Consider the following 9,055-nt stretch of genomic DNA (forward strand, 5'->3'; position numbering starts at 1 on the left):
CTAGGAACTGCAAGATTCAGTAAAAAAATAAAGCCCTCAAGCTATTCTCATCAAATGGAGTCAAAAATTGTGGAGCTTTCTTGTTTCTATAAGACAATTTTGTTAAATACTAAATTTACCAAAATTTAATATTGCCATTTTCCAGATGGATTGAAACAATGAAGTGAAAGTGTTAACACTGCACATTTTTACAGTCCATAATATTTTCTTGTAACTTTAGATTTGCATTTTTACTTTATAATTTCCTGAATCTTGAAACACATCTTCTTGATAATACTACAGATTTCTCAGCTATGTGACTATTTAAGTGAATATTATGCAGTCCAGTTTTAAGTACAGAGGTGATGCCTTTATTTAGGTAATTTATCCTAAAATTTGCACCTTTAAAGATAAAAAGCAGAAAAAATTGTTAACTATGTTCATCAGACTATCCTATCAAACACTGTAATTTATTACTCCTATCTAACTGTATTTTTGTGCTTATTAACCAACCTCTCTCCATCCAACCATCCTACTATCCTTGCCAGCCTTGCTAACCACTATTCTACTCTCTTCCTCCATTATATAACTTAAATAAAAGTGTGAAATAATTACAGCAATGCATGAGATTTAGTAACCTTTTGAACGTGTGTATATGGGTGTCCATTGTATAACATTTGTTTTATAATATTTTATAATACAAATATATTTAACTTAAGAAAAAGAAACGCCTGCCCAAGAGATATCAACACTGGCATTCTTATATCTACCTGTTGTATTTCACTGTCTGTAGCTGATGTAGGCTGTCATAGTTACAGCTAGATTCAAAGTTGAGTTCTCATTGGGACAGTTTCTATCGCCGGAAAAGAAAAATATATAGACAATACAAACACTTAGAAATAAAATTTATCATTGATAAGGGAATATGAAAGATAGTCATTGGAATAAAGCTGAATATTTTACAGTGATGTAAATTTATTCACTTTTCTTAACAAGGACAATAACTCAGTCACCCCACTCAGATTACCTCCAGACTCTATTTGTTTGAAGCACCACGTCTGCCTTGAGGCGATTTGAAAAAAAGCATGCGTCAAGTTTGTAAATATTTCATAGCTACTGTTCTTCATTTCAGTATCATACAGCTTTTTCCAAACTATATATTTTTTCCAAGCTGTTTTAAAAGTCTTTTTTTTTTGAGGCTGAGGAGTGTTGAAATAAACTTTAAAGACATTTTAGTGACATTCAAGAGTAACTGTTGAAGTACTTCCTTCTAGGAGAAGAAAACATAAAAGCATTTTTAGAATTCCATACACATTGAAGTCACTAGAGCATTTTACTACACATTTCTATTAAAATATAGCTGCCTATAACTGCTCTTTAATCAAATTTAGGAGTTTCTAATATAGATGACAGCACGAACGTAAGAATCTTATGCATGAACATTTGGATCCTGATTTTGAAATATCACTAAAATGTAATCTTATATTAATTTTTTAATATTGTCTAGAAAGTACCATTGAAATATTAGAATTATAAGGTCAGTAGCTTCATTATTGAGTCACAGTAAGCAGATTAACATTTGTCAATTGTAAAAGATGATCAGAGGAAATTTCTTGAGTTCTCTGGCCAATCTGGGCAAGCACAGATGGGGCAGCCCTGAGCAGACTCCACCCTGTGGAACATCATTCTGACTTACTATGGGTGTGGCTGCTCTACCTGTACTGGGTCCCATTGGAAGGAACCTGATCTAAAGAGATCTGTTCAGGCCAGATTCTCTGTTTTTAATACCCCGTGTTAATAAAGAAAAGCAAATACAATGGTCTCTGGCATGGCTAGCTCTAGGTAAAACTGCAAAGTAGGCAAGGTCTCTTCACCTTCCTTTCTGAAATTTCTGTGCCCTTGAAGTATCCAGGACCTCACTTGGTAGCCTCATCGCCCAGCTCTCCCTTCACTGCCCTCTCCAACTTTTCATTCTTAGAAAATCTCATTGCCCCTTGCATGCCTTCCTAGAGAGCTGAGTATTAACAGGAAAATAAATAAATCAAGGCAAGAGTGGTTATTGTGTTACTCCATTTTGATAAAGAAGGCATTTAGGAATTCTGTATTTCTTTCTTTTTTTTTTTTTTTTTTTTGAGACAGAGTATCACTCCTGTTGCCCAGGCTGGAGTGCAGTGGTGTGATCTCGGCTCACTGCAGTCTCTGCCTGCCAGGTTCAAGTGATTCTCCTGCCTCAGCTTCCTGAGTAGCTGGGATTACAGGTGTCCGCCACCATGCGTGGCTAATTTTTGTATTTTTGTGGAGAAGGGGTTTCACCATGTTGGCCAAGCTGTCCTCAAACTGCTGACCTCAGGTGATCCGCCTGTCTCGGCCTCCCAAAGTGCTGAGACTACAGGTGTGAGCCGCTGCGCCCGGCCTAGAAATTCTATATTTCAAAAAATAAATGACTAATTAAAGTGGAAGAGAACTGGCATTGGTCAGCTGACCAAAGGAAAACATATTTTGAGGGCAGAACTTTGTCTAGCAGCCATCCTGCTCAGGCCCTATATGGATTATACAAAACCTCACACATGACAGTAGTTTGCAAAATCCATTTTAGAAGATTATGGGTTATGAAACCAAGAAGAGGAGAACTGTTTTCTTTGCATATTCCCTTATCAGTGATAAATTTTTGTCTCTAAATGTTTATGTATTTTATTTTTCTAGTGATAGAAATTGTCCCATTGAGGACTCAGGTTTGAATCTAGTTATAACCATAACAGCCTATATCATTTTCAGACAGTGAGATACTATGGGTAGATATAAGAATGCCATTGTTGATATCTCTTGGGCATTTCTTTTCTAAGTTAAATACATTTGTATCATGAAACATTACCAGCAGCAAAAATGTTATTTATTTGCATCACATTTTCCTATAAATTCAGAACTTTATGTACTTAGCATGTTTTCAGATTAAGCTAACTTTTATTGAGGACCTGGATGTATTTTTGTATTATGTCTAAAGATATTTTTGGTCTTCACATTATAATATACTGGTAACTAACAAAGTATAATACAAAAGAAGTTTGTTTTCATAATGATATTCAATTTCTTCATATCATTTATGGTTTGCTAGAGAAGGTGGGTCTACTATGCCCTTGAAAAAAAATTCCAGCATCCTAATTAACATATTTAAATTTGGGAGTTAAAACTTTTTGGCCTAAATTCATTGATCATAATTTCAAATAGTAAGTACAGTTAGTATCATGACACTGAACATTTGAAATACAAAATGTAAGGTTGCTCAAGAATAATTGGGCCCATATATCTTAGTATAAAAGATAAAGCCATAAACAGAAGTTTGCTTAAGAAATAGTTCTCTTTAAAATGATGAATTGCAGTACTTTGAGTCTCTGCTAATATCCCTAGGTACTTAAAAAACATGTAGAGCTGTTGGCAGGGTTTTATCTTGAGTGATGTGGGAAAACACATCATTGAATATTCATGAATGTACACCGAACACCCAGAACTTTGGTAAGAGAAGAGTTGAGGATCTCTAGTAGGCACGGTAATGGCTCTGAAAATGTGCACAGTGTAATCCTGAGAACATGTAAATATGTTACCTTATAGGTATTTTAAGGAAAAGGCTTAAAATGAGAGATTATCCTGGATTATTCAGGTGATTCAGTGTAATCTCAAGCTCATTAAAAATGAAAGATAGATGCATAAAAGTCAGAGTCTGAGAAGGAGATGTGACGGCAGAAGCAAGGTCACGTGATAGGTGAGAAGGCTACTATCTGTTTCTGCTAGCTTTGAAAATGGAGGAAGGGGGAACCCAAGTCAAAGAACGTGGCTGGCTTCTACAATCTATAAAAGGCCAAGAAATGGGTTCTCTCTTAGAGACTATAGAAGGAAACACAGCACTGTAGATACTGACTTTAGGCCAGTGAGACCTCGTCAGGCTACTGACCTCCATCTCTCTAAGGTAACAAATTTGTGTTGTTTTAAGGAACTAAGTTTGTGGAAATTTGTTATAGGAACAATACAAATCTGATACAAAATCTGAAAGAAATCCACACTCTTAATTTTGAAAGGAATTCAAAATTTAAACTTTTTGAAGGGATTTCCTTTCTGGAAAGCAAAAATAGGCTGGTGTGGTGGCTCATGCTTGTAATCCTAGTGCTTTGGGAGGCGGAGGCGGGAAGAGCAGTTGAGTCCAGGAGTTTGAGTCCAGCCTGGGCAACATAGTGAGACCCTATGTTTAATATTAATAATAATGAGTGAATTAAAAATCGGGGGCAATGACAAATGACACAAGGGGAAGTAGAGGGCTTTCGGAGGTGAAGAGTAGTGATACAAATAAAGACCGCACAGAGAGCAGAAGCATCTCAAAATCGAACAGAATGCATTGAAATAGCTGTAGCATAAATTAGAGCTAGAAAAGAGTGAGGACCCTGGGAAAATAATCAGGACCTAGATTAAAAGATGCTTTATGAACTACAAAAGGGTTTTGAATTAGCAACATCTTAAACATGAGAGTTACATGATTTTTAAAATACTAGTCTTGCTGTAGTGTGGATAATGAATTGACCTGGAATAGTACTGGAGGCAAAGACACAAGTTAGAAGGCTATGGACATAATTTAGATTTTACCTTAAGGTTGTAGGACAGCAATGGTAAGGATAAAAGTTTGTGGATTTGAGAAATGTGGACTATGCTGGCAAGTGAAGGAAGATGAGAGAGTCAAGTATAATACAAAGGTTTCTTGCTTGAGCAACTAAATGTGTCACTTACTGAAACATTGCACAAAAAAAGGATGAGTTTTGTGAAAGAAAAGTTCAGTTTTGGAAATGTAATATTCAACATGTGCTAGAGACATTTAAATGGAGGGAAACATTGGAAACTTGGGTTTAGACCTATAGGGAGTGAGTTTTAGGCTTGTGATATAGATGTGAGAATTCTTAGTACATAGATGATGGTTGAATTTCAGAAAATGAAAAGTTAGCCTGTGTGTATTAACATCTAGAATGCTGTCAAATGACATTTACAGGATGGGTGGAAGAAGATAAAGAGCAGTGTGCTCATAAACAAAGCTGATTCGTGGATGTGTAACATTTGCTAGTTTGTATGAGATAAACATTCCTATCATGACTTATTTTTGAGCTGCCAGTGTTACATCATAGTGCATTTGGGAAGAGGCTCACACACTTGGCTCTCTTGAATCAGTGCAAGCTGTTTCCATTATAGAACTAGGGAATTTAGGAGAAAGAGGCATCACCAGTGAGGAATTAAAAACAAAGCATAAGAAAACCATTAGGGGACTTTGATTATGAAAAGAGGAAAGAGATGGGGAGTGCGTGGTTGCTTTTATGTTTTGAGTTGGAGGAAGAACTGAATATATTTAAATGCTAATGATAAGTACCGGTAGAGAGGAGAAGGAATAGTTGAAAAATAACCTTTAAGGAGTGATTGATTAGGTATAGGGGGAATTGATGGAAATAGGATCACAAGCACAAAATGAAAGGCTTGGAAACAAAAAGGTAAGCTCTTCTAACAGTGGGGAGACAGGAAGAGAAAAATGCAGATGCCGATGGGTTTGTATATTTGTTGCAAGAACTGAAAGAATTTATTCTATGATATTTTGCCTATTTTTCAGCATAATGTAAAATTTGAGACTAAGAGAAGGTGATGAAGATTGGAACTTTAAAAAAGATTCTAAATAGGAAATAAGAGTTGCTGGGAAGTGTTCCTTTTGTGAGGTCAATGGCTATAAACTTATAGAGGCACAAGTCCATCTGGTAGTAAAATTTTCTCTAGTTGCTCTTAGATTGCTGAAGTAGACAGAAAACAGGCAGCTAAATTTCAACAGCATTGGCCTCTGCGGAATGGAATGCCAGGTGTCCAGTGGGGCAAAGAAGCAGAGGAAATTGATCAGAGAGAGCTTAAAGAGATGGGTGTTAAATCTGTTGTATAGGGAAAGAGGTAAAGATACATAAAGGCTGCTAAAGGTAGAGGAAGTAGGTAGACTAAAAGAGGTTGTTAGGTAAATAAAATACCATAACATGGGAATAACTGATTAAGAATACTGGTAGCTCAAGCCTGTAATTCTAGCACTTTGGGAGGCTGAAGCAGGCAGATCACTTGAGCTCAGGAGTTTAAAACCAGCCTGGCCAATATGGTGAAACCCCGTCTCCACTAAGAATACAAAAAAAATAGTGGGATGTGGTGGTGGGCGCCTGTAATCCCAGCTACTTGGGAGGCTGAGGCAGAAGAATCAATTGAACCTGGGAGGCGGAGGTTTGCAGTGAGCCCAGACCCCAGCACCGCACTTTAGCCTGGGTGACAGAGCAAGACTCTGTCTCAAAAAATAAAAAAATAAAAGAATACTGGGAAAAACGTAAATTGTGGTCACAGTGGCCCAGGTCTAGATCTCCGAGGTAGAGTTACTTGAAAGATAAAACTAGTGGGTGACTATGTGAGTAAATCACTGAGTGGAGTACAGTTGAAAATAATAGGCAGTGAAGTAACAGGACTACGAAGTCAGAAATAGATATTGGTCGTTAATTTGTATATGGAAGTCACTGATGATGCTGCTGGAAATGAGCTAAAGAGAAAGACATTAGTTTTCAATGAATGGACCATAGTTCAAGGGAGGATAGAGGATGTTATATGAGTAATATGAGTCTAAAAGTAATAAGCATTGAGCTTGGGTTGGGGGAGGAAGGATTCTTTGGAAGTAGCCGTCTTCCTGTTGCGTGTGGGGAAGGAAAACTCCAAGGCAATTAGTATTTCCATGGTGGGAGTCAGATGCTGGTTAAATCTACAAAGTGAAGGTGATACCTGCAGAAGTAGGAAGCTAACTGTTATTGCCTGAAATGTCAATCTTAGAATTTTTAGAATTTTCTTAGAAATTTCCTCCTTGTCTGAAGAGTTACAATTTTAGGTTTGGAACAATCTCAATGGATATATGTTTATAACTTAAAAATGCACTTTAGACTGGGTGTGGTGGCTCACACTTGTAATCCCAGCACTTTGGGAGGCCGAGGCAGGCGGATCAGGAGGTCAAGAGATTGAGACCACCCTGCCCAACATGGTGAAACCTTGTCTCTAGTAAAAATACAAAAATTAGCTGGGCGTGGTGGTGCATGCCTGTAGTTCCAGCTACTTGGGTGGCTGAGGCAGGAGAATCGCTTGAACCTGGGAGGCAGAGGTGGCAGTGAGCTGAGACTGCACCACTGCACTCCAGCCTTGGCAAGAGAGCGAGACTCTGTCTGAAAAAAAAAAAAATGCACTCTATATGGAAGAGGAATACATATTCACTCTGCTGTTTTTGTGGTGCAAGGCTTTGGGAGGAAGAGCAGAGTTCAAAGGTAATTGGCACTTGTGTGGAAAAAGGAGGAATGCTACAGAAGGAGGCATAGGAGTTGCTAAAGAACATATTTAGCTATAATACAACTTTACTTTTAAACTCAGACTTCTGGGAATGAGCAGAGACCCTCAAGGACTGCATGCTCTCTCTCTGGTTATTTCCAAATGACTAAATGGCCTTCTGTGCCTTGTAGCATTTATTATCTCCACTTTTAGTTGGCTATTAAATGGACACATTGTTTTTATTAAAGCTATAATTTGCTTGTGTCTTCAAAAATATATTTTGCCATTTTGTTATTGCTTATTATCACTGCCCTGCAGAAAACCTGACACGTATATTAACACTAAATAAATTCATAATGAACAAAGCTATTATAAAAGTTAGTAAGTTAATAATATTGAGTGCAAAAGGCATTGTCTTAAAAAAAGCATTTCTTTGAGAAGATGTTCAATGCATTTATTCATCTATTTAAAGTTGACGGGTTGCTTAATTGAATACTTGATATTGGAGAAAAAATGAACTATTAAGTCAAATTAATTATGTAAACAAGCTCTTACCTTCCACCTGATGAAAATGATTTTCAGAATGCCTTGAATTTTGTGAATGCAGATGGCACTTCAGATCATTCCTACATAAGGTAGTTGATAAGGTGTGCATATCTTGTGTATTTTATGATAGTTCATAAAATTTCACTAGTAATGGGAATAACCCAGATACATAGGGAAGCATGCCATGTTGCACAGGTATGTAGGATTATGTGTGTGGTGGCGCCCGTTCATAATACCAGGTCTGTTGCAGAAGGCTTTGATGACGCCACAAAAGGGGAAAATGTGGAATGTGCTCAGGAAACATGAACTTAAAGAGATATACATTTAAAGCACATTGTTTAAAAATAGATTTATGTTTTATCAATATTAAAAAGCACTAGAAAAAATTATTTACCCTTGAAAAATTATGCTGTCATGGTTTGGGGGCAGTATTTAATCATTAATTGATTTTCATATTTTAGACTTTAAAGCCAGTCCTAAGTTTATAAGAATTTCATAAGTTAAAGCACATACAGTGCTCAAAAGGGTGTCTCATACATAGAAGCAGTTGATTCATGTTAGATGTTGTTGTTATTGTGATTATTTGTACATGAAACAATTCATAGAACCTTTTGCCTGATGGTATCACTGAATGTTGAACAATGGGAAAGTTAATAATAATGTTAAAAATCTTCAGTATTTTCTTATAATGAGAGCAATACTATTATCCTTGCACACTGGCCTTTGACCTATTGAGTTTTCATTTTCACTTGCCTTTCTAATGCATATGTCTTTCTACCCGAATAACATAGTAAACCCGTTAAAGAAAAAGTATTCTTTATTCCTATTTCTAAACTCAATATCGTCTTTAAAATACTATATATGTGAAGCTCAAAATGCTTAACGCTATTATCAATATTTGGTTGGCTAGGGATCCCATATAAAGAGCAATTTATAAGAGGTAAGCCCTGAAGTATTTGCTATCATTTAAAAATACATATTAAGGAGATGTTGTATTTACTTTGATTTTTAGAGGCTTAATATTGTAAGTTTTAAGATCTTGTCATTTATTTCCTTCTGTTAGAGCAGTCATCTGTAGAGTATCTTTTATGCCTTTGAAATATCTTTTAAACCACTCCCTTTGATTATCCTTTCAAATAGATCAGGGTTCTTAGTTGCAAATAACAAAATTTATTCTGACTAC

General features: G+C 36.4%; 1 long non-coding RNA gene across 1 annotated transcript; it reads right to left on the minus strand.

Annotated features, from left to right (window-relative positions):
- Positions 1–1,002: 1,002 nt before the first annotated feature.
- Positions 1,003–8,076, minus strand: LOC134810824 (uncharacterized). The gene is made up of 2 exons (XR_010159425.1): positions 7,882–8,076; positions 1,003–1,249 (listed from the first exon to the last, which is right to left on the minus strand). It is a non-coding gene; the product is annotated as an uncharacterized LOC134810824 (long non-coding RNA).
- Positions 8,077–9,055: the final 979 nt, after the last annotated feature.

The sequence above is a fragment of the Pan troglodytes genome, chromosome 7 (assembly GCF_028858775.2).
Source record: "Pan troglodytes isolate AG18354 chromosome 7, NHGRI_mPanTro3-v2.0_pri, whole genome shotgun sequence".
In the NCBI taxonomy this organism is placed as follows: domain Eukaryota; kingdom Metazoa; phylum Chordata; class Mammalia; order Primates; family Hominidae; genus Pan; species Pan troglodytes.